A 24,997-nucleotide genomic window follows, 5' to 3' on the forward strand; every position below is an offset into this window, starting at 1 on the left:
ACAGGGCCTCCTGAGGTTGACGCATACCCATCCGGGGTGACGCAGGGCCAGCGCTGGGCAGAGAGAGGCTGACGCAGTCCGAAAAAGGCTAACGCTGGGGTTTCTGGGGCAGATTGGTGTTAAGGAGTTGTCGGAAGGATTATTCGGGGTTTCAACCAGGAAATTTGTCAGAAACTAAGAGGTATTACTGCCAAGAAAATTCTCTGTTGGGTAGGCCAGTTTCGGCACCCAGATTGTACTCTGATATTTCTTAATAAGAAAACCCTCATATAGCTGCACCGGTTTTCCCACATTGTGTTTTTCCGGGACATTGGTCCAAAAATAACGGTGTCATTTGGTGTGATTGTTTCTGTTTCTTTCAGTTGTTGATCTGTAATATGTTAAGCATGCACTAGTGTTTATTTTCAGTATTTACATTGTAAATAACTTGTTAAGTAACGGAACAAGTAGGTAGGAATAAATCAAGTAAAGTGCATGGAGGGTTTCTAACTAAGTAGAATTAGAAACTTCAACATGGTATCAGAACGTGATTGCAGATCACAGGAGGACTGAGGACATCAGCCGAGCGGAGCAATAGCAACAAAAACCAATTGTCCCGAGGTGATAGAAGTTGTTTCTAGCAGAGCAGCAACAAGGGAAGGGTGACGTAGTGCTTGTGTTATCAAGGGTGAGCCGGGAAGAGGCACCGCAGAGGCTAAGGAAGGCAAAAGGAGCCTCACGCAGAGCCACGCAAAAGCTGAGAGGGCTAACACAGTTGGCTGAGGAGGTCGGGTTGCTGGTGCCGGGATTGCGTAGAGCCTAGGAGCTCTCACCTTCAAGTTGTTGGGGTCTGGAAGGTTGTGGGAATATTGCAAAGTGGAGCTGGTAAGGTACTGTAGTTAGAACAGTACCTGACAGGGCAAGGCCAAGAGGAGGGAGTTACTACCGAGGGTTTCTAGCCGAGGAACCCAGATCAGTGGTGCGGTTGCTCAAGATGATCAGAGTAGGGGGCATCTCAACAGCGGCAAAAGGATTTCCAGAAGGGAAATCGGGACTCAGAGGAAGTCCAGAAGAGAACTTCCAGACGAGGAGTAGAGACTCGAAGGAGTCGATCAGAGAACTTCCAGGAGGGAAGTAGAAGAGCATCATAGCACTACACAAAGTAAGAGACCAGGATAGACTGGAAGGAGCGTCGAACTTCGCAGTCTGGAAGGCCAGAATCTTATACGTACTTGACATAAATCATGTCAAGAACTTCGCCTTGAAGGTTATAGTTATCCCAATCGACCCCAATGATAACAATAAGTATGAGGAGGCAATGGCGAGGGCTAAGAGCATCATCCTTGACGGGGTCAAGGACCATGTAGTACCACACATTGCTGAGAAGGAAACGGCATATGAGATGTGGGAGGCCCTCAAGAAATTGTACCAACATACTTCTGTGCAAAGAAGAATGTTACTTGAGAATCAGTTGAGGTCGTATCAAATGAAGAAGGGAGAGTCAATTGACACCTTCCTCGGAGGACTGAATGAGATCTGAGATCAGTTGACTACTATAGAAGCCACGCCAAATCATGAATTAATGGTGAGGACGGCCCTGAATGAAGTCTCAGAAGACTAGGAAGTATTTGTCCAGAGTATACTAGGCAGAGGGACACTTCCACCTTGGGATGAGATGTGGGCTACTCTTCACCAAGAAGAGATTAGACGACAGTCGAAGACGGGTAGCAGCAGCAAGGGGATCCAAGTCAAGCAGGAGGAGGAAGATGTTGCCTTAGCATCTGAGGGAAAGCAGGAAAAGCAAAAGAAGAAAGATCTCTCCAAGATCAAGCGCTTCCATTATGGGGAGCTGGATCATTATGAGACCCAGTGTCTAAGGAAGAAGAGTAAGGGAGAGTCTTCGGAGACTAAGGCAGCGCCAACAAGGCAGAGAAGGAAGTTTTGACAGACGATGATTGTACCATGAGTGCATACGCACCACTTGAGCGGAAGTGGGGAGACATAGAGCTATAGTCAGGCGGACTATAGGCGATGAGGGGCATGATCCTCAAGGTACCCAGCCTCTTGGATTAGACTTTGCTATGGGAGCCCCGAAGAGTAGCAGGATTGGCTGAATCGGGTAGAGATGGATGCGGATGAAGCGGCAGTGAGAGTGTTATAGACATTTTTGGGCACTGCAACCCCAAGCATAAAATGTCCATAAACCAAGGGCTCCTAAGTCCCTAAAAGTGTTGTTCTAACCCCTAAATGAACAAGGTCAATTGATTACATCTTCTCCCAGAAGTTCTCCATGAAAAACCACTCAGAACTGGTCAAAACAGGATCATTTCACCTGCTCCATAGGCAAAGTGCGTTGCATCTCACCTAAGTACACTCTGTGGGTGCGTTGCATTTCAAAAAGCCCTTCTATGGGGTGCGATGGTCGAGAAGTGACAAATGGCAATGTCAATCCGCGAGGTGAAGAGGCATGGAATCTTCCAGAAACTTCTCCTGTGACACTTGCCTCTCTGAATTCAACCAAGGATGAGTAAGAGATCATCAATCTCCAAGTGGAAGCAAGAACTATTAGAGGGAAGACACTAATCAAATCACAAGCTGACTCATCTCCCTTACAGATATCTATATATGGATCCCTCATCCCAGAGATCCAGAGGCTGGAATTTTGCATCTTGTAAGGAATTGTTGTTGGTTTCTTGAGGCAACATCATAGTGTTGGGTGATCTAAGCTTTGCATGAGGTGAATAAGGGCTTACTTGCTGAGAGGATGATGTTGGGTCAGAACAACTAGTTGTAACTCTCTTGGCTCTTTCTTGATTATCAATAAAGCTATTCAAGTTTTCCTCCATACTCTTGTGTCATTTATGTTTTATGCATTTGTATGGTCAATTTACATCTGATCCTAGATTGTTTATGATTATAGATCCATGTTCTTGTATAGTGTTATGCTACTTTGATTCTACAGGTACTCTGTGAAGCTGGGCGTACAAGGAAGCAAGTAGCAAAGGACTATCAGAAGAGAGAGGAATCGAACTAGGAATCAAGCGCAAGACAGAGGTTGGTCTCCTTTATTCTTCTCTCATCTATATTTCATAAAGGAAAAACGAAAGTATCTTTACTTTGTTTGTTTCTAAGGTAGCTACCACACCTTAGTGGGATTAGCAGTTCTGCATAGACACTTTTCCCTGTAACAAAATGGCGACTCCGCTGGGGAGCGACTAGGTTGCTTGTTTATCTACCTTGTTGTTTATTTTATAAACTTACAAACGGAGCCTGAAGTTGAGCCAGGTAGCTTTCGAACTGCATTTGCTATGCGAATGCAAAGTAGATAAATGTCGCTTCAGTCAATCTCCGGGTTTTGTTTATGAATTAAACAACTGATTTACAAACTCTCTAATTGCCCTTGTGGTGGCTCTAGTAACCTCCTTAGATCTATCCCTGTTGTTGATTTACTGATTACCACTTGCTCGGCCAAAATCCTTGAACTGAACTGCAAACTGTGACCCGGAACCCAAGCAAAGTCTCGTCTCTGGCCCAGTGCAGTCTCTGTTCTGTGAATCTGAAATTCAGCGCACTTCCCGAGTGTAGTAGGTGCGCTGCATTTCAAGTTCACTGTGTTACAGGTGCGCTGATCAGACTAGGCATTGTTCCTCAGTTTTGGTTTCTGTGTTCATTCTTTTCAGTTCTATTCATGAATTTTGTTGCCTGTAGTCAGTATACCTCTGTTTGAAACCCCTTTTCCTTGCTGTTATTCCGCCTCCATTGTGCAAAGAACTGTAAATGTTTTTGTGTATTTGTTGAGTCATTTTCAGTTCTCCTTTGCAAAAAAGTAACGTAATTGTACTGTCGTTTCTTGATTTGAAAGTGTCACAAGTGTCGTTTTCAGTCGTAGAAGAGAGTCTGATTGCTCTTGATAGTCGATTACCCTGTTACTGTTGTATTTGATCTGGATTTGTAGTTTTTCTAGTGTCGAAAGCAAGTATTCATTTCCAAATTGTAAAGTGTTGTCATTATCTTCATTTTTTATTTTGAAAAGAAACTTGTTAGTAATTGTCACTTGAAAAGTAATTCATATTTGCGCATTAGCTTTCTTTTTATCATATTAAGAAGGCCGAAAACAAATACATGCATGTGCATTTGTATTTAGACTGTTTGATTGGTTTGATTTAGGACAGTGCATATAGTGTGTGCTCTTTGCTCTTTGTGAAAGAATATTGTCTCTCTTTCCTTAGTAGCTAGGATTTTCATTGCACAAAGAAGATAAAAGACTGTTTATCATCTTAGATTGCATTTTAGGAATTGTACATCTACATCACGCAGTGAACCTGAAAGGAAAATTTCTTAAGCAAGATCAACTATAAAATAAATTTAATGAATCTAAAAACGCTTTGGAACCTAACGCACAACATCTAGAAGTCTAGGCTAGAGATGTATTCTGGCGTCGTAAAGCCTGGTAACTGTTGTTCTCACTGTTGGTTGGGTGATTCCTCCACTTTGAGACGATAAATGTCAGTACGGACTTGTGCTCCCACATACCGTCGAGTATATTTTGGGAGACCACAATAGGCTTAATCCTTTATCCATAGGAAGCCGTGTCTGCCGCCCTATCGATCACAATGCACTGAACACAGCATTCGGGAAGATTGACTGCGTACCGTAAAAAGTATTCTGCAGTTTTGCGATTGGTTTGGTAATCCCTCTGCCTAGATTTCCATAGCAGTCCCTTTCGTTCCTTTTCAGACTCCTTAACAGAAAAGGTCCATCTGAGCACTTGTCACTTCAGGCTCATTAAAAATCGAAGGCGACTAGAGTCATCTTTTGTTTTTTCTCGACTCTTTAAAATTGGAAAAACAAGTTGTGTCAAAACGTCTAAAATTTATTTTAAACGGAATAATCATCACCCTTTCCTACGTTGATCTTAGGTTGAGAAAATGGAATCCACCAACCAAGGAATTCCCCTTGGAGGAAATCCTGGTCCCTTCTCCTCTTGGGGAGATGTTGGTGCACCCCATATGGCCACATTGTCGCTTCCAGGATTGACAATCGGCTTGCCCGTATGGCTCTTCTCAACCTCTGTCGTTCAAAACACCGCAATTCCTGAACAATCGAGTCAACAACTAGACAAATCCAGAGTTACCCCCCAACCCTCTACTTCCTCCAATTCTTCCTCTCCTCCTTCCTCTTCGCTTGATGGGGCTGGTAAAGCCAAAAATCAAGTATCTGAGAAGAAGAAGGAAAAGAAGAAGAAAGAGAAGAAGAAGAAGGAGCCAAAAGCGAAAGGGGGCAACCAAGCATCGTCTAGCGAAAATCCACACACTGCACCGACCAGGCCTAAATCGTCATGTGTCATTTACAAAGGAGACCACTATCATAGAGATTGTCCCTGCATCCCTCGGATCTTAAGGGACTGGTCTCCTCGTTTGCACAACCCGGTGTCGTCAACCTCTGATGATCATGTTGAAAACACATCGTCGACTAATGAAAGTGAAGCCCCAAGACAAAAAGGAAAATATAGATTTCCTTGTAAATTGTGCAAAGGCGATCATGCCGTCCACCGTTGTCCCTTCTTAGACGAGGCTGAAAGAGTTTTGGATGATCGTCCAGTTTCACCGTTACGACTTCCTCCTGGATATAAAAAAACTCTTGCAGAGTCCGTCACTAGTTGAAAATCCGGCTGACCTGCTCAGGTGGTCGCCCGAAGCGTCCATCATTGAAGACAAACCATCTGAACCCATACCAGACGAAAGTCAAAAGGTCGAGGCGGCAGTTGACCCGGTCTTGCCTTCAGAGGTTCCATCTTCAGATGATACAGTCACAGAAGAGAATAAGGATGACATCGTCCAAATTCTTTTCGTAAGCACAGACTCCGATGAACATGGGGGCAATTTACCCATTCCTTTACCGCAGGAAGGAAGTTCGTCAGAGTCGTACCTGGCCGTCTATTCGGTCCCACCTCCAAGAAACCTAGTTGTTTCCTTTGACTGGAATCAACTAGGCAGACCCCGTTTACCGGCTAGTGTACCATTCCGAATCATTGCTCAAATATATAGAATGGTTATGGCCGGTACCATCATAGATGAAGGGGCTTCTGTGAGTATCCTTTCCTCGACTGCTTGGAAAGTGTTTGGTTCGCCATCGCTTTTGCCTGAAATGAGAAATCTAACAGGCTTTGACAAAGGAACCAGTTGACCGTTAGGGATCCTTCCCAATGTGCCCATAACATTGAGAGGGAAAACCGTTCACATGAACGTAATGATAGTCCAAGGACCCTTGGATTATAATCTACTCCTTGGATGAGACTATATTTATTGCATGGGAGCCATTGTCTCATCACTCTTTAGAGTAATGTGTTTTCCGCACGAAGGAAGAGTGGTCAAGCTCGTAGACCAGCTTTCATTTCCTGGATCACGCATAGCAAATAGTCATATACCATCCTGAATGGTCTTTTCACACAAGGAATGTCTCATCAATCTCCAGTCCGTCCACCTGATGAGCGCGAGTGATTTGGGGGACATGATTGAAACCCAGGGGGCATGCACCCTGGTCTGTTTCGGCAGGAAAACTTCGGGTATAGGATAGGTTTCCGCGAGAGATATATGACTAGTTTGTACTCCCGTCCGTGATTGGAAAAGGGGGTTAGACTGGAATAAGATTCCCTCGTCAAAGTTATGTGAGTGGATTGTCTCACCTTTGTCTATTTCGGTAGACATCGCCGAAGAAGTGTTTTGTTTGCGCTGTGAATAGGACAATCTTTGGTAACCTGAAAGAGGTAGACCTTTCCTGATAAAACAAATGTTTTGTCGGTAGAATAAAAGGTGACCTTGAAGCTTTATTTTATACCTGGGGGCATGCAAACCTTTTGGCATGCAAGCGAAGAGCGACTATTTATTTTTTAAATTTGTAGGTCCTCTAACCCTTTAAACTCGTAGGATTGGTCGTTTCCTAACTTGCATAAAGAAAGGATGTGGGGCAAAACTCTAAAAATTACCGTTTCCATCTATGAGACATTCTTATTATACGACTGGATTAATCGAGCAGTTTTAGCACATGGTTCAAGCTTGTTGAAAAATAAACATAAGTCAGGAGCAAATGTTTCTCCCCGTGTTTAAGCTCATTAAAAAATGAACTATTTCCCGGTAAATAACCATCGTGAATGTAGTACTTCAGCCTTTAAAGCTTTGGTCGTGTTCCCATCATCACCTCCACTCTGTGTTGGTCGATCATTCACCTCCATTTGATTGTTTAGCCCTTTTGAGGAACAGCTGCGAAGAGTGATCCCGCTAGCCATCCTTGTAACACTGCCGTGATTGGAAAATTCCAAACCTTACCTGGAATCAGCTGCTACCCAATTTTATCACTCGTTCCTCAAAGACGAGTCTCCTTTAAGCTCTTTTCAACTGACTCGTAAAATATGAAAAGATTGCCGAGCCATTGGCCTCTCCAGCTCGTTAAAGGGACCGGAAGTGCTATCCCTCCTTTAGATTTTAATCTTTTTGGACCTGAGGGATTATTACACAAAAATATCGAGTGCTTGTTTTGTTCGGCTCGTTAAAAGTATCGAAAATTCATCCCTTCTGTATTGTTTTATACTTTTTCGGACTTAAGGGATTAGATGACGAAAAAAGAATTTTGGAGTTTCCTTTACGTCCCTTTTCAGACTCTCTAAAATTGAAAAGGACCGAGTTATCTTTGTCGTTAAACTCGTTAAAACCTAATAGCAACAAACTTGTCCATAGCAGACAAGAACGAGTTTCACTATCGCTAGGATCGTTAAAACATAGCGATGGGTTTGCCCGAAGGGAAAATTATAGAACAAGCATATGTTATCCTCCTCAAGCTTGACAAAAATAAAGAGGTACTGGTCAGCAATGACTGGGGAAAAATTGGGAAGAAAACTTGAAGAAACTTTGTTGGTAGCAAGTCGCTCTTGAACATGACACTTTCACTCCGCATCCAAGTCGGGTTGGGTTGTTTCATTCACCGGTCACATCACCATGGTCCCATCACACCATCCACATTTGGGGTTAATGCTATCGATCCATCACGTCAGTGTCACCGATATGTTCAAGAGAAGTCACTCAGAGAATTCACCTGTGTCTCACCCGATGCAATACATTTACGCTCCATTCTTTCATGACCGCCACCTTGAACCTTATATCACCAGATGTTTTCACCTCCATTAAAATCATTTGCTCCGTTCCGTGTCACTGATGTGGGATTCATTAAGGCCCTCCTATGACGGATCGCTTCTTGTCGACATCAGCTCATTATCCAAGAAGTTGATCTAGGAACACCCCTTTCAGTACTTTGAAGCTTGCATGCCTCAATGGCAAGTTTCTCACTTCCGGCGACAGGTTTATATCAATGACCTTCGACCGAAAGATTTTGCGTGGTGTTCGACGCCAAGTCCTTTATTCACACCACGTGAATTGTACTGCAGTACCTTGAGGGTCATTATCATTATCAGTGATTCCTCCCGCGCCTGTTAACAGCTTACATCATTGGCTGGTAATCAGGCGATGTCTTTCCATGTTCAACTCTAGAACATCTCTCACATGGATCGACTTGTACTTCGAGTGAAGATCGAACGAGATTGAAGACTCCGGATCTAGTTTCATCAATCCGGGCTGCGATATATATTCAGGGAAATAAATACATCAAATGTACATCGTTACTGCACAGATAATCATCCAATCAAAGGGATGATGGCTCTACCAGAATCATCAGTCTACACTCAGACGATTGTCTGTCCTATGTACATGAAAATGAATTTATAAAGCTGAGCATGGGAATGCCCACCTCAGCTAGATCATGAAAATAATATGAAGATAATGTATTGTATTGTATCTTATTACAGGTCTCCTCCCAGCTTGAAAGAACTTCGGATCCTCATGATAAAGCATTTCACCCGACATCAAAAAAGATTAACGACCTCATGCTTTAGGGGGCAACTGTTATAGACATTTTTGGGCACTACAACCCCAAGCATAAAATGTCCATAAACCAAGGGCTCCTAAGTCCCTAAAAGTGTTGTTATAACCCCTAAAGGAACAAGGTCAACTGATTACAGCTTCTCCCAGAAGTTCTCCATGAAAAACCACTCAGAACTGGTCAAAACAGGATCATTTTACCTGCTCCATAGGCAAAGTGCATTGCATCTCACCTAAGTACACTCTGTGGGTGCGTTGCATTTCAAAAAGCCCTTCTATGGGGTGTGATGGTCGAAAAGTGACAAATGGCAGTGTCAATCCGCAAGGTGGAGAGGCATGGAATCTTCCAGAAACTTCTCCTGTGACACTTGCCTCTCTGAATTCGACCAAGGATGAGTAAGAGATCATCAAACTCCAAGTGGAAGCAAGAACTATCAGAGGGAAGACACTAATCAAATCACAAGCTGACTCATCTCCCTTACAGATATCTATATATGGATCCCTCATCCCAGAGATCCAGAGGCTAGAATTTTGCATCTTGTAAGGAATTGTTGTTGGTTTTTTGAGGCAACATCATAGTGTTGGGTGATCTAAGCTTTGCATGAGGTGAAGAAGGGCTTACTTGCTGAGAGGATGATGCTGGGTCAGAACAACTAGTTGTAACTCTCTTGGCTCTTTCTTGATTATCAATAAAGCTATTCAAGTTTTCCTCCATACTCTTGTGTCATTTATGTTTTATGCATTTGTATGGTCAATTTACATCTGATCCTAGATTGTTTATGATTATAGATCCATGTTCTTGTATAGTGTTATGCTACTTTGATTCTACAGGTACTCTGTGAAGCTGAGCGTACAAGGAAGCAAGTAGCAAAGGACTATCAGAAGAGAGAGGAATCGAACTAGGAATCAAGAGCAAGACAAAGGTTGGTCTCCTTTATTCTTCTCTCATCTATATTTCATAAAGGAAAAACGAAAGTAGCTTTACTTTGTTTGTTTCTAAGGTAACTACCACACCTTAGTGGGATTAGCAGTTCTGCATAGACACTTTTCCCTGTAACAGAGAGCTACAATGTAGGAGTCCCGAGACAGAGTGAGGCTAGCAGGTTGCCGCAGTGCAAGAGGCACAGGAGTGTTGCACTAGTACAGGATGGCACAGAGAGGTGTGCAACGGTGCGAGATGCAAGGAGTTGTTGTAGTAGCGCAGAGATCAGAGAAGGAGCACTTGTCAGTGGTAGAGGGAGCTTCAGCATCAAGAGGGTCTCTAGCCCAACAGGGAGGTCAGGTTGGGAGATCAGTTACTTACTTCTCAGTAATTGAGTTGCAGTGTAGCGGTGGGCAACACAATGCAGCGTGATGAGAGGTGCAGTGCGGATGTAGTGCTGGGAGAAAGGACCAGCGGCAGCACGGATGCAGAGGGAGCTGTCATACAGATGCAGCAGTGGCAGTGGTAGAACCATGGGCAACAGTACAAGACACAATAGTGCAGAAGATGGTGGGCAACAGGCCTAGCATCAGCATAGGGCTAGAGCATAGTCCTCACTAAGAGGGAGTGTTGATTTGGGGTAGCATCGAATGTGCTCTAGCCACGAAATTTGGTGGAGAGGTTGGGGCACATGAGATCTCCAATACCTAGAAAGGGTTTGGGCAGATTCTAAACAGTTCAGGAGATATTAAAATAATTAATATTTTTAATGGAGTCCCTAAGTCTAAACTTAGGGAAAATAAAATATTAATGTGGATTAATAAATTCTGTTAGAAGGGTCCAAAAGACATGGATTAAGCAAGATCTAATCTTAGTTGTTGATTAGGGACTTAATCTCGGTCGTTGATATGTCAACAGGAAAAGTATAAGAGGAGGCTTGAGGATCACTTGGAGAACACACCAAAGTGATCAATGATTTTATTCTCTAGAGCGGGGTTTGATAAGAGAGGTAGAATCAGTGATCGGAGTTGCAGCTGAGGGGAATTGAGTACAGAGAGACAGAGAGACAGAGATAGTGTCGGGAGCGCAGCACAGTAGCCGGGGAGAGTGATGCAGTAGCAGCCAGAGCTCACACAAGGCCACGTAGAGGTAGTCGTGAGCTGCACAGAGCCTCAAAGAGGCTAGCGTTGCTGACGCAAAGGGCCAGAAGGCTGATGCAGGGCCTCCTAAAGCTGACGCAAACCCATCTGAGGTGATGCAGGGCTAGCGCTAGGCAGAGAGGGGCTGGCGCAGTCTGGAAAAGGCTGACACTAGGATTTCTGGGGCAGATTGGTGCTGAGGAGTTGCCAGAAGGATTATCAGGGGTTTCAGCCGGGAAATTTGTCAGAAACTAAGAGGTATTACTGCCAAGGAAATTCTCTGTTGGGTAGGCCAGTTTCGGCACCCAGATAGTACTCTGATATTGTTTAATAAGAAAACCCTCAGATAGCTACACCAGTTTTCCCACATTGGGTTTTCCGGGGACATTGGTCCAAAAATAACGGTGTCATTTGGTGTGATTGCTTCTGTTTCTTTTAGTTGTTGATCTGTAATATGTTGAGCATGCACTAGTGTTTATTTTCAGTATTTACATTGTAAATAACTTTTAAGTAATGGAACAAGTAGGTAGGAATAAATCAGATAAAGTGCATGGAGGGTTTCTAACTAAGTAGAATTAGAAACTTCAACATTTCTCACTTTGTTCACAAGGAACTGTCAACCATTAGGACTTTACCATATATCTTTAACATACAAAGGATTGTTATCACAAACTTACTGTCATAATTGACATCACAGTCATGAGAACATAGTTGTAAGATCATTGACCTATCAAGGTCATAGTCATACATAAAATTATTGCATACTTAGAGCACGGCATACATAAGAGCCTAGCATAAAAGCACATGTCACAGTTATCCCTGTTGCATATCACTGTACACAAGTTCCTGAAGCTTCGGCCTTGGTTAGGGCACACTGAGATAGCTACAAAAAAGTCTGAACTTTTCATAAATGTAGCTTCAGTAATGTCACATTCAGAAATTTGTGTTTAACTACAAGATGTCTTTGGTAATTAAGGCCGCAGAGAATTAGTGATAAGGTCGTTCTTCATATGTGCTACAAATCCTTGTTTTGAAGGCCAAAACAAAACCTCAAATATTGCACATTTACCACAGAAGTTTTGGCTTCAGATTGTGCGAGATTTTGATCATAGAAGCAGCAATTGGAATATCCCACAGTCCTGGACTAAACTCAAGAAGATTGGGCCGCAGAGGAATTAGGTTACAAGACTACATTGCTCCTTATCAACCCTAGCATTGTGTAGTTCTTGCGTACTGCTTCCAGATCAGTGGAATTATCACAATTTTCAATAGTTGCCTTAGGATTAGCTTCAAAAGTGGCAAGAGCTCATAGATTTATCCTTGATGGCATACGAACTTTAGGACTACCTGCAAATAAAACCAAAATCAGCAAAGCCCTAGTACCCAGAAGATAAACCATTTAACCCAGATAGAAACAAAAATCTCCCAAAGCCAACGTTCAAAACCAAAGCATCAAACAAGGATTTTCGAGCCTTCTTATGATATGTCTATCTTACATAGGGTTGAAACTAGTTCAATCATAATTTGTTTCAATTCAATGGTTCGATCATGATTTGATGGCTAAATCACCTCTGTATTTATAGTATTAGGGAAGTCGGCTCACCACCATAGAAAAAGGGGATCCGTTTTAGCTTTAAAAATGATTATTAACACTCTACATTGAGGCCGACTTGCCTTGGAGGGAAACGCAATTTTTGAATTTTCAAAATTTGTCCTTTTAATAACAATTTGAATATTTCTTTTGACATATTCCCCAAAATTTTGACCATAACAAAATTGAGATTTTAACCTTTTATTTCATCTTATGAAATATACCATAATCTGACCAATAGAATGTTGCCACATCATCCTCCATTGGAGATTTTTCCCACAAGTTGGGGGCTTCATCTTCAAACAAGTATAACTCCTAAACCGTGAGGCCTCTCGTTGTGTGCAAGATACTACCGGAATCGCCTCGATGAGGATAATCCAACAAATATGATCTTGAGATAAAATTCACTAAGTTTCATCCTTTAAAACCTCAACAAATGTGGGGCTACTAGGGTTTCCAGCCATCCTTCCATTGGAGCTTCCAACTAATGTAATCCATACAAATATTAAAAGCGTTCAATAACAGATGTTGACATCAACGACAACACCATTCAACAATCTCCCCCTTTGTCACTGATCGAAAAACATACTCCTTATGTGGTCACTGCTCCTCCTAACTTCATGCCTCTGATCTTATTTTCCTGATTTCTCTCCCCCTTTGACATCAATGGAAAAGGATGACTCCTCCTAACAAACTACTTGCTTCTTTATTCCTATTACATGCATGTGCTCCCCCTAGTGAAATGCCTTCCTTTGTCTTCCTATAAGATGCATGTCTACTTCTCTTATATAAACTTGTTGCTTTGCTAACCTATTTTCTCAGAATGTTGATCAGGACTTCTTCATATCTCCCATTTGTCAGCTTGTTCAAAGGACAGATCTTCAAATGTACAATTGTTGCTACATAGACTCCCCCTTTTCAATGTTCATAGGACAAGGAGTCATCATGTTGGATTCTTTAGAATAATGTACAAACTAGCGCTTTAGCTGGATCATCCTGAACTTCAACATCTTCCATTGGAGGGTCATCATGCCCTTTTGCCTTTACAAAACCTAAAAGCATGACTGCTGAGACATTCTCATTTGCTTGATCTTCTTGCATTTGTTTTCTTCTCTGGACTTTCTTGTACCTAGTGTTAGGTTTGGAAGATTCCATCTTGAATTTACAATCGCGAGCTATATGCCCATAGTTATGGCATTTGTAACATTCAATGTTGGGCATGAATAATGGAGCAAATGACATATACTTTCTACTGGCAAAGTCATCATTAAACATGTCTTGTGATCCAGCAGCCTTGCTTCTATGGTTTTGATAATGTCCATGATAATCAACCCTGCTATATATATTGCAATCCATGGCCATATGCCTGAAGTTAGAACATGAAAAACAATAGCCATTAAATTTGCTAAGGTACATGGATGAGATGTCGTGTCCTTATGATCTTTTGTAGTCATTCTTCTTTGGAGGAGGTGCATCATATTTCACCTTCCTCTATTCTTCATCTCGATTTGGACTTTGAGGGATCCTGCTATCAGCCTTCTCATCAATTTTTCTCTGCGAAGACTTGGAGCTTGTGCCTTCGTCGCATGTATCGTTTCCTACTTCTGCTTTCATCTTCAATTGAGCAATTTCTTGATCTATCCTTTCAATATCCTGCAAGTGTTCCTTTTGTCATTCCTTGAGCTTGTTGATTTTAGTAAGAGCTACGTCAAGTTCTCCTTGCTTTTGAGCAAGGTCTTCCTGAAATTTTCCTTTCAAAAATTTCCTTCTTTCTTCTGCCTCTTCTACTTGCAATTTTAGAAGAGTGATCTTTTTAGTTGCTTTGTTGAAGGTTTGCATTTGTTCCTTCTACCCTTCATTTTCTTTCCTGAGTTTGTCTCTTTTTGTAATAGTTGTATTCATTTCCTTTTGCTTTTGGCTAACCTCTGCCTCACACTTTTGAATAGATTCTTCTAATTTATTTTCTGCTTCCTGCATTTGAAGTTTTAAGAGAGAAACTTGTTCTTTGAGTGTGGGATTTTCTTTCTCTGTGTTCTTCCATTCTTTGAAGGCATTAATTAATGATTTCTCTACATCCTCTTCTGCTTCTTCTTCATCACCATTGTCGAATTCTTCAAACTAAGGAACTGCTTGATTTGAAACATGGTTATCGTCAACTTGATTTGAAACATGGTTATCATCAACATGATCTTGAATGGCATGAAGATTTTGAATTCTCTCCCTAAGATGTTTGGAAAATGAGCATGGACCTATATTGGATTTCATAGAATCTGGCAAGGCACTTAAAATGATCCTCATGGCCTTTGAATTATACCTTCTTGATTCATCAATGGATGTATCTCCAGTAACAACTGAAAACCATATGTCACATCCAATATCTTGCAAATAGGCTTCCATTTTAGCTTTCCAAAATGCAACATTTGATTTATTGAATAAAGGAATTGGACCAACATGTTTCTCTTCATCAATGGTAATAGGATCTGAAACTATTTCAATACTTGGAACTTCCTTTGATTCCTTTGAATGCTTGGTAGCTTGCTTCCTTGATTTTCCCATCTTTGCACTCTGAGATCTACCTTCCAGTGGTTAAGTTGTTGCTGAAGGAACCCACTCTAATACCATTTGTTGGAAACACTGAGGGTGGGGTGAACCAGTGTTTCTTATCAATTAGTATATTTTTAACTTCACAGAGAATTAATTGTTATTAGCATCAAATAAATATAAACATTCATCAACACCATTCAACAATGCACAATAAAGATAGTAGACGGATTTTTAAGTGGAAACCCCTCCAGGACAAAAACCACTGAACGTTTCTTAATATTTGTCTTTCAATAAAATGTACATCAATATTTTCCGCTCCAACTGAGGAAGGCTCCAACCCCCTAGTTTACAAGCTCCAACCTGTGTGACGCTCCAAAGCCTTGTTTACCAATTGCAACTAGGAGGATGCTCCAACACCCTAGTTTATAGGCTCCAACCTGAAGGATGCTCTAACACCTTGTTTACCAGTTGCAACCGAAAGGACGCTTGAATGCCTTATGCAGGCTTCGACCTGCCCTAGTACCACCCTACCACTCTGAAGTGTTCTCAAGATTCAACTAGAAAGAGACTCCACTCTCCTGCCTTGCACCACCCTACCACCTTGACCAGTCGACGGACCATGTTTCACAATTTCCAGACTGGATCCACCTGCGCTCAATGTCAATACAAATAAACTGTGATAGAAGAAATTGTTATACAACCACTATCAATTAATTTTGCCTCTGCTCTTATCTATATATCAAACCAAAGCTACATCAACAAATACTTCTATAGTAAATCAAATTTACATCTGCTCAATTTTCATATTAAGCCCCTGTATTAGCTTCTGCACAAAACATCAACCTCTATCAACCTTTAGTTGTCAGTGTCATTGTTGCACTACCGAATGATATCATCAGTGTCAAACCCTAACAATTTCTCATCACATCAACAACAGCTACAAAATTTGATCCAAACAATTTCTGAACCAACAAATTGCTCGAAGGTAAGTCTGCTCAACACTGCAGCAAACCCTAGGTAGACAACCCTTGCTCAAGTACAACACAAGCTCTACTCATATCAACTTTGATCAATATACATGATTACATGCAGCTTAAAGGTTTTTATTTAGTACCAAAACAAGTCAACACAATCATAGATTTGTGCATCTGTCACATAATGTTTGACAAAGTTGTCCTAGCAGTAACAGACTACAAAATTTCTGCTCAAATCATGTACATTGTCCAACCTTATCTGCACAGTTCTAGATTCACTGATCAACTAAATAACACTTTTCACACTGCTGCAAATGATAAGACAAACTTCTTCACTTTCCAAACTCTTTCAACTGATATAAGGTGTGACAGATAGAAAACAAAAAACTATCCTCTACTTAATTTTCCCTCAACATGTTGATGCCTGTCTTCATTTCTGAAGATGACCCTTCTACAACAGCTTGATTAGGATAGTGGTCTAATGGCTCAGACAATAGCCTTACATCTGGAACATACAGTAGTAACATTCATAACAAAACTCAATAAAATGTCCACAGAAGACTCTTTACAGCATTCCCAATGATCTTGCACTCTGTTGTCGCGCAGATTGGCACGACAACGCTCGGACCGGGGGCTGTCACTCTGATCCCCGATCCCTCCGTTTAAGCCGGTCTCCCGCGGCTAAGGGGGGTAGACCCTGCGAGATGATGTGACCAACTGTCGACCAGTTGGTTGGGAGACACGATGTAAAAAAGCACGCGATGATTTGGTTAATTTAGCAGACCAGTGCCTTGTGGAGTTAATGTTTAAATGATTACTTTTTAAATGATATAGAAACATGGACCATGAATAGCAACCATCTATCATCAGCTAAATCATATGACCAAAACGATACCCGGCAACTGAAAATTTGAAAAGATGAATGCTTTTAATCACCACGAGAATCATAAACCATTAACCAGATATCAATTTCGCATCTCGGCTTGAAAACTTTAGATCTCAGCAATAAAGATATAATGTGATAAACAACTGAAGGTGGAAAGAGCAATTTTCCACAAAAAGAAATTTTTATGCTTTTTCAAATTTTTTTTTTTTTTTTTTTTTAATAAAATCTTAAAAAAAATAAAATCTTAAAATAATCTAAAACTAAACTAATAAAACTAAGCCTAAAGTCTTTTTTATTTTTTGTCATTTTTTTTTTTATTTTTTTTAAATATTGTAAAAATCTACAAAAATTTAAAGTTAAAATCTAAATATGAAATAAATCTAATTAAAATAAAACAAAATTTAAATCTAACTCACATTAATCTAAAACATTAAAAAACTAAAGCATAAAATAAAAATAAACTATATAAAACTAAAAACTAAAATATTTTTATGATTTTTAAATTATATGAAATCTAACTATATGAAACAAATTAAAATCTAAAAATAACTACGCTAACCTATCAAAATCGTTTTTTTTTTTCTTTTTTTTTATTTCCATATCATTTAACGTCTAAAGAAATAAAATCGAAACTATTCGAATCGCATATATACAAAGTCTGAACTATGCCTACGGATTTTATATGCATATATGATTTTTTTTATTTTTATTTTTATGAAATTTTAAAAAAATAAAATAAAACTAAAAAAGAGCCTACGTCTAAACGCAAATGCATCCGATCAAAACGCATCAATTAAAAATCGTAAATGGAGCTTTTGAAATCTGAAGCGGAACTGGAACTGAAGGAACGATTACGCAGTGATACACATGACCATAGACTAAAATCAATTTGCCTGGGCATTACGATACCTCTCAGCAGAAGTCAAAAACGATACATATTTGTTACCTGAGGCACGTGATAGAAATTCGTTTGCAGATCTTCGATGGTGGATAAGGAGGACTCGATGCCTGGTCTTTGCAATCTGAGGGTTTGCGTGTTTTTTGCAGGTTCGATCACCAGAAGGCAACGTTTCGGCAGCAAGTTACATGGATAAGACACCTCACGCTAAGATTTGCAGTCACATTCCTCCAGCGGCGATTTATAAAACGCGTGGATGAGCAATTCTGACGTTTTCATATGTTATATCTATTACGTGGAAGAGATTTCTTTTCTTATTTTTGTGCAATTCGAAAGGCAACAAGAGAACCACGCTGCTTCATTTAATAATTTTTTCCTTCTGGGCATGAAAACACATTGACAGTCTCCGCTTTTTTCTCTTAAACTGAATTGTGTAACCCTGATGGCGATCTTGCAATCAAAAAAAAAAAAAAAGACAAAACCCTAATAAAAACTGTACAAAATTTTGAAACCCTAGGTCAGAAAAAATTCGAAACCCTAAGACAGCTGATTTATTTGTACATTTGGCCCCTTTATAGCCAGATTCAGCAAATAAGAGCAGGAATACTTTCAATATATCAGAAATTTTGAACTTCACTGTGAACAGAAAGAAAATCTCTCAATGTAAAACAGAAAAGAAACTTTGATTGATTAACCCAGGGAACAATCAGCTGAGCTCTGCACAGAAAAGCCAGTGGGAGTCGGCTGGTTCAGCCTAGAACTTCCCCAAACGCCCACAATTTCCTTCAGAAAGGTTTTCCTGCACATCTCAAGCAACCATCAGCAAAGAGAGAGAGAATGCTGCTAGATCTCAGGAAATAATGGAGATACCTGCCATTATTTCAGAAACCCTAGCAGCCCTCAAACCCTAGCAGGTGAACAAGATACCTGTGCTCACACTACTCTAAAAACAAGCTATGATTAATGGCTGAAAACTGAAATATGCAGAAAATTAAAGATCTCACAGCAATTCCAGAGAGTAACACCAACACGATTTGGACCCCAAAGTCTTTTTATTAAACATAAAATCAGATTACAAGAGAGTTTTTCAGTACAGACTCACAGATCAGATGATCTCAAATGACTCCCTAAGACCCTATATAAAGGAAATGATCCTAACGGCTAGTTCGAGTGATCCATGTAGAAATGATCTCGACCGTTGATGAGGATCAAAACATCTCTTGATCTCATCCGTCGATTTATTAACTTAAAATATTATTATTTTATTAGTTAGGGTTTTTGCTCCATTTTATAATTTTTATTTATTTTTTATTATTTTATTATTTTTATTCATTTTTTAATTTTTTAATTCATTTTAAAATGGATCACTGAACTAAGCCTTCGAAGACATCACCTAGGACCTAGGACTTAGGACTCATGAGGGGATTTAAAACATTTCTCGACCCTCAGGACACATTACATCATGACTTTTACAAAATTACATCTTAAGGGACAAACTCATTTAATACAGACCCTCACAAAACACCCAGTTCTGCGACACAACTATAATCTAGCAGATTAACTCACTAGGATTCTCCTAAAGTTCTAATGACAAAATCCATCCCGGCTTTGGGGTCAGGTTTGAAGGAAAACTCTGCCGATCCATGGATCGGTGAGACGAAAAACCTTCCGGGACATAGATTATCATAGAAAGTTAGGTCCACCTAGGCAAATTTTACATACATGACTCTGATCTGCTTAGATTATTTACAATTCATACATGCAAACTGGGTTTACAAAAAAAAGATCAAGCTGCTGATGATGGCAGGATGGCACGGACATGCTGATCAGGTGCTGCTTCTTTCTGTCAAGAAAAAACGGGGTGCACTGCATGGGTAGTTGACCAGTAGGGGTCAACATCTGGCTCTACTTGGGGACACGTTGCTGCTTGCAGGAATGTGAGAATCCAGAATCTGCATCCAAACAACACAAAAATAAGTAGCGTCCATCCAAAAATCAGCATATACGTTAAGCACAGGAAAGATAAAAGCTCTTCATTTATTGACTATCTAATAACATGAAAAGTAAATCTAATCCTAAAAACAGAAATGAAATGCTGAAAAGACAAGGAGTAGGGATAGAAATACAATACAAAAGATGCCCCATGGCATCAGATGTGTTCAATATAGTGCATACTGAGCATTTGCCTGCTTTCAGGCAAATCTGTCGGCTGCTTGTCGGATGTGCCATGTCCAATTTTGCATATGGTAGGACTCTTTCCTATCCGAAAATCAAGTTGCTCGCGGCCGTCTGATGCATCAAATCTTCGTCTAATCTTCTTTCTCTTACGCTTCTTCTTTCTGGCAGGATGAATTACTGATGATCTGGAACTTTCTGTTTCGAAACTATTAGATGAAGTACGCGTGATATGTCTCTCTTTAGCCCGCATCTGATCTTTATCATTCTTAAGTCCAACCTCGATCAACCATCTTTCAACTGAACTAATAACCTCCTCATAATAAGATGGATCTTGTTGCAACAAATCAGAAGGCTCCTGATCTATTGATGTTATCTGTTTTCTTTCATTTTCCAATTGCTGAAATTTTTGAACCTGTATTCTAATGGCATCCATCTGTCTAGAGTGTTCAACCTTTATAGCATTAATTTGTCTGGCATGATGTTCTTCCATGTCTTTTATTACTTTAACATTTTCTTCCTTTATGTTCATCAAGCAATGTTGTATGGAATTTATTTCTTCTTCATGATTCGCTTGCATGTTTCCAATTTCCGTTTCATGTTTAGTTTTCATGGCCTCAATTTCCTTAGCATGCTGATTTTGCGTGTCCTCAATCTCCTTATTACGTTTTTCCAGATGGGTGCGTAAAGTTTTAACATCATTGATAAGATTAGTTTGGTTGCTTTCCAGATTTTTTACCAGCATCTTTAAATCTTGTATTATTTGCTTTTGCTCCTCCTTTTCATTGTCATTTATCCCTGATTTTTCACTATGATGATCTGCAATATTTCCAGTGGATGACACATTCTGACCTTGAAATCTTTCTTCAACAACTGAATTACTTTCTTTCTGTTCAACAATTTTAGAAGTAGAAGGCAAGCTGTTTGGACTATCATATCTATCTTTAAAAGCATTGAGAATGTCTTGTAAAGAAGTGAAAAAATCATTAGGAAAGTTATTAAACCAATTCAAGGCATCACCCTCTAAAGAACGGACAAATAGACGCATCTTGAAATCTTCATTATTATATTGAGGAAATCTACAGTATAAGATCATTACACAAGTAAACATGTTTAAATGCCTTTTAACAGCGACCGAATCATCACCCGAGAACTTAAGTAATTTACCAATGGCCTCTTTCGGAAGATCATGGAGATTATCAGTAAAATGACATGGTTTAAATGAATAATCCATGATGAACAATAAGGGATCAGATGGATGATAGAACTAGCTCTTTGCTCAAGAAAATCAAAAGATGAAAGAAGTGGAGTCGCCACTTGAACAATAAAACTGATTCTAAGATCCAAGAAGTAACCAACAAACAGATATGCGGGAGGCTTCTTGTCTGGGAAAAAATAAAAAATGGAGTCGCCACCCAAACAAGAAACACACCGAAGAGATGCTGCTGATATGTGATGAAAAGATGCCAAAATATTGAATCTGCCAGCTCAAATGAGAGATGAGAAGATGAGAAGATGAATGTCGATGAAACTCCAGGAACAAAAAAAACTCTGTCCCCGGCAGCGGCGCCAAAAAATGTTGTCGCGCAGATTGGCACGACAACGCTCGGACCGAGGGCTGTCACTCTGATCCCCGATCCCTCCGTTTAAGCCGGTCTCCCGCGGCTAAGGGGGGTAGACCCTGCGAGATGATGTGACCAACTGTCGACCAGTTGGTTGGGAGACACGAGACACGATGTAAAAAAGCACGCGATGATTTGGTTAATTTAGCATACCAGTGCCTTGTGGAGTTAATGTTTAAATGATTACTTTTTAAATGATATAGAAACATGGACCATGAATAGCAACCATCTATCATCAGCTAAATCATATGACCAAAACGATACCCGGCAACTGAAAATTTGAAAAGATGAATGCTTTTAATCACCACGAGAATCATAAACCATTAACCAGATATCAATTTCGCATCTCGGCTTAAAAACTTTAGATCTCAGCAATAAAGATATAACGTGATAAACAACTGAAGGTGGAAAGAGCAATTTTCCACAAAAAGAAATTTTTATGCTTTTTCAAATTTTTTTTTTTTTTTTTTATAAAATCTTAAAAAAAATAAAATCTAAAAATAATCTAAAACTAAACTAATAAAACTAAGCCTAAAGTCTTTTTTATTTTTTGTCATTTTTTTTTTTTTTTTTTTTAAATATCATAAAAATCTACAAAAATTTAAAGTTAAAATCTAAATATGAAATAAATCTAATTAAAATAAAACAAAATTTAAATCTAACTCACATTAATCTAAAACATTAAAAAACTAAAGCATAAAATAAAAATAAACTATATAAAACTAAAAACTAAAATATTTTTATGATTTTTAAATTATATGAAATCTAACTATATGAAACAAATTAAAATCTAAAAATAACTACGCTAACCTATCAAAATCGTTTTTTTTTTTTTCTTTTTTTTTTTTATTTCCATATCATTTAACGTCTAAAGAAATAAAATCGAAACTATTTGAATCGCATATATACAAAGTCTGAACTATGACTACGGATTTTATTTTTTTTCAAAAGGTGGAAAAATCTATCAAACTCAGTTTGTCAAACCAACAGTGAGGACAGCCATCTCTGGCTGCTATCCGCAAATGTCAGTTGACACATCACTGTTATCAAGGAAAACCACGCCACCTGAAATAACCCGCTGGTGGTCCGTAAGGGAGCAGGCTTTCACTCCTGCCAGATGCCTCTGGGTCTTGGGCCGTTAACCTGTTTCCTTACGTCTGAGGAAGACGAGCTCTTAGCCAAGCAGAAGCAGTTTTAGGGCATACTCCAGGCCCAATGACTACGGATTTTATATGCATATATGATTTTGTTTTTTTTGTTTTTTATGAAAATTTAAAAAAATAAAATAAAACTAAAAAAGAGCCTACGTCTAAACGCAAATGCATCCGATCAAAACGCATCAATTAAAAATCGTAAATGGAGATTTTGAAATCTGAAGCGGAACTGGAACTGAAGGAACGATTACGCAGTGATATACATGACCATAGACTAAAATCGATTTGCCTGGGCATTACGATACCTCTCAGCAGAAGTCAAAAACGATACATATTTGTTACCTGAGGCGCGTGATAGAAATTCGTTTGCAGATCTTCGATGGTGGATAAGGAGGACTCGATGCCTGGTCTTTGCAATCTGAGGGTTTGCGTGTTTTTTGCAGGTTCGATCACCAGAAGGCAACGTTTCGGCAGCAAGTTACATGGATAAGACGCCTCACGCTAAGATTTGCAGTCACATTCCTCCAGCGGCGATTTATAAAACGCGTGGATGAGCAATTCTGACGTTTTCATATGTTATACCTATTAAGTGGAAGAGATTTCTTTTCTTATTTTTGTGCAATTCGAAAGGCAGCAAGAGAACCACGCTGCTTCATTCAATAATTTTTTCCTTCTGGGCATGAAAACACATTGACAGTCTCAGCTTTTTTCTCTTAAACTGAATTGTGTAACCCTGATGGCGATCCTGCAATCAAAAAAAAAAAAAAAAAAAAGACAAAACCCTAATAAAAACTGTACAAAATTTTGAAACCCTAGGTCAGAAAAAATTCGAAACCCTAAGACAGCTGATTTATTTGTACATTTGGCCCCTTTATAGCCAGATTCAGCAAATAAGAGCAGGAATACTTTCAATATATCAGAAATTTTGAACTTCACTGTGAACAGAAAGAAAACCTCTCAATGTAAAACAGAAAAGAAACTTTGAATGATTAACCCAGGGAACAATCAGCTGAGCTCTGCACAGAAAAGCCAGTGGGAGTCGGCTGGTTCAGCCTAGAACTTCCCCAAACGCCCACAATTTCCTTCAGAAAGGTTTTCCTGCACATCTCAAGCAACCATCAGCAAAGAGAGAGAGAATGCTGCTAGATCTCAGGAAATAATGGAGATACCTGCCATTATTTCAGAAACCCTAGCAGCCCTCAAACCCTAGCAGGTGAACAAGATACCTGTGCTCACACTACTCTAAAAACAAGCTATGATTAATGGCTGAAAACTGAAATATGCAGAAAATTAAAGATCTCACAGCAATTCCAGAGAGTAACACCAACACGATTTGGACCCCAAAGTCTTTTTATTAAACAGAAAATCAGATTACAAGAGAGTTTTTCAGTACAGACTCACAGATCAGATGATCTCAAATGACTCCCTAAGACCCTATATAAAGGAAATGATCCTAACGGCTAGTTCGAGTGATCCATGTAGAAATGATCTCGACCGTTGATGAGGATCAAGACATCTCTTGATCTCATCCGTCGATTTATTAACTTAAAATATTATTATTTTATTAGTTAGGGTTTTTGCTCCATTTTATAATTTTTATTTATTTTTTATTATTTTATTATTTTTATTCATTTTTTAATTTTTTAATTCATTTTAAAATGGATCACTGAACTAAGCCTTCGGAGACATCACCTAGGACCTAGGACTTAGGACTCATGAGGGGATTTAAAACATTTCTCGACCCTCAGGACACATTACATCATGACTTTTACAAAATTACATCTTAAGGGACAAACTCATTTAATACAGACCCTCACAAAACACCCAGTTCTGCGACACAACTATAATCTAGCAGATTAACTCACTAGGATTCTCCTAAAGTTCTAATGACAAAATCCATCCCGGCTTTGGGGTCAGGTTTGAAGGAAAACTCTACCGATCCATGGATCGGTGAGACGAAAAACCTTCCGGGACATAGATTATCATAGAAAGTTAGGTCCACCTAGGCAAATTTTACATACATGACTCTGATCTGCTTAGATTATTTACAATTCATACATGCAGACTGGGTTTACAAAAAAAAGATCAAGCTGCTGATGATGGCAGGATGGCACGGACATGCTGATCAGGTGTTGCTTCTTTCTGTCAAGAAAAAACGGGGTGCACTGCATGGGTAGTTGACCAGT

At 39.7% G+C, this 24,997-nt stretch overlaps 1 pseudogene; it reads left to right on the forward strand.

Annotated features, from left to right (window-relative positions):
• Positions 1–23,375, forward strand: part of LOC149147169 (uncharacterized) — a 70,250-nt pseudogene extending 46,875 nt beyond the window's left edge.
• The last annotated feature ends 1,622 nt before the right edge of the window (positions 23,376–24,997 follow it).

This window comes from Pinus tabuliformis, chromosome 9, assembly GCF_031772625.1.
Source record: "Pinus tabuliformis cultivar Carrire ecotype Pingquan chromosome 9, CPIR1, whole genome shotgun sequence".
Lineage (NCBI taxonomy): Eukaryota > Viridiplantae > Streptophyta > Pinopsida > Pinales > Pinaceae > Pinus > Pinus tabuliformis.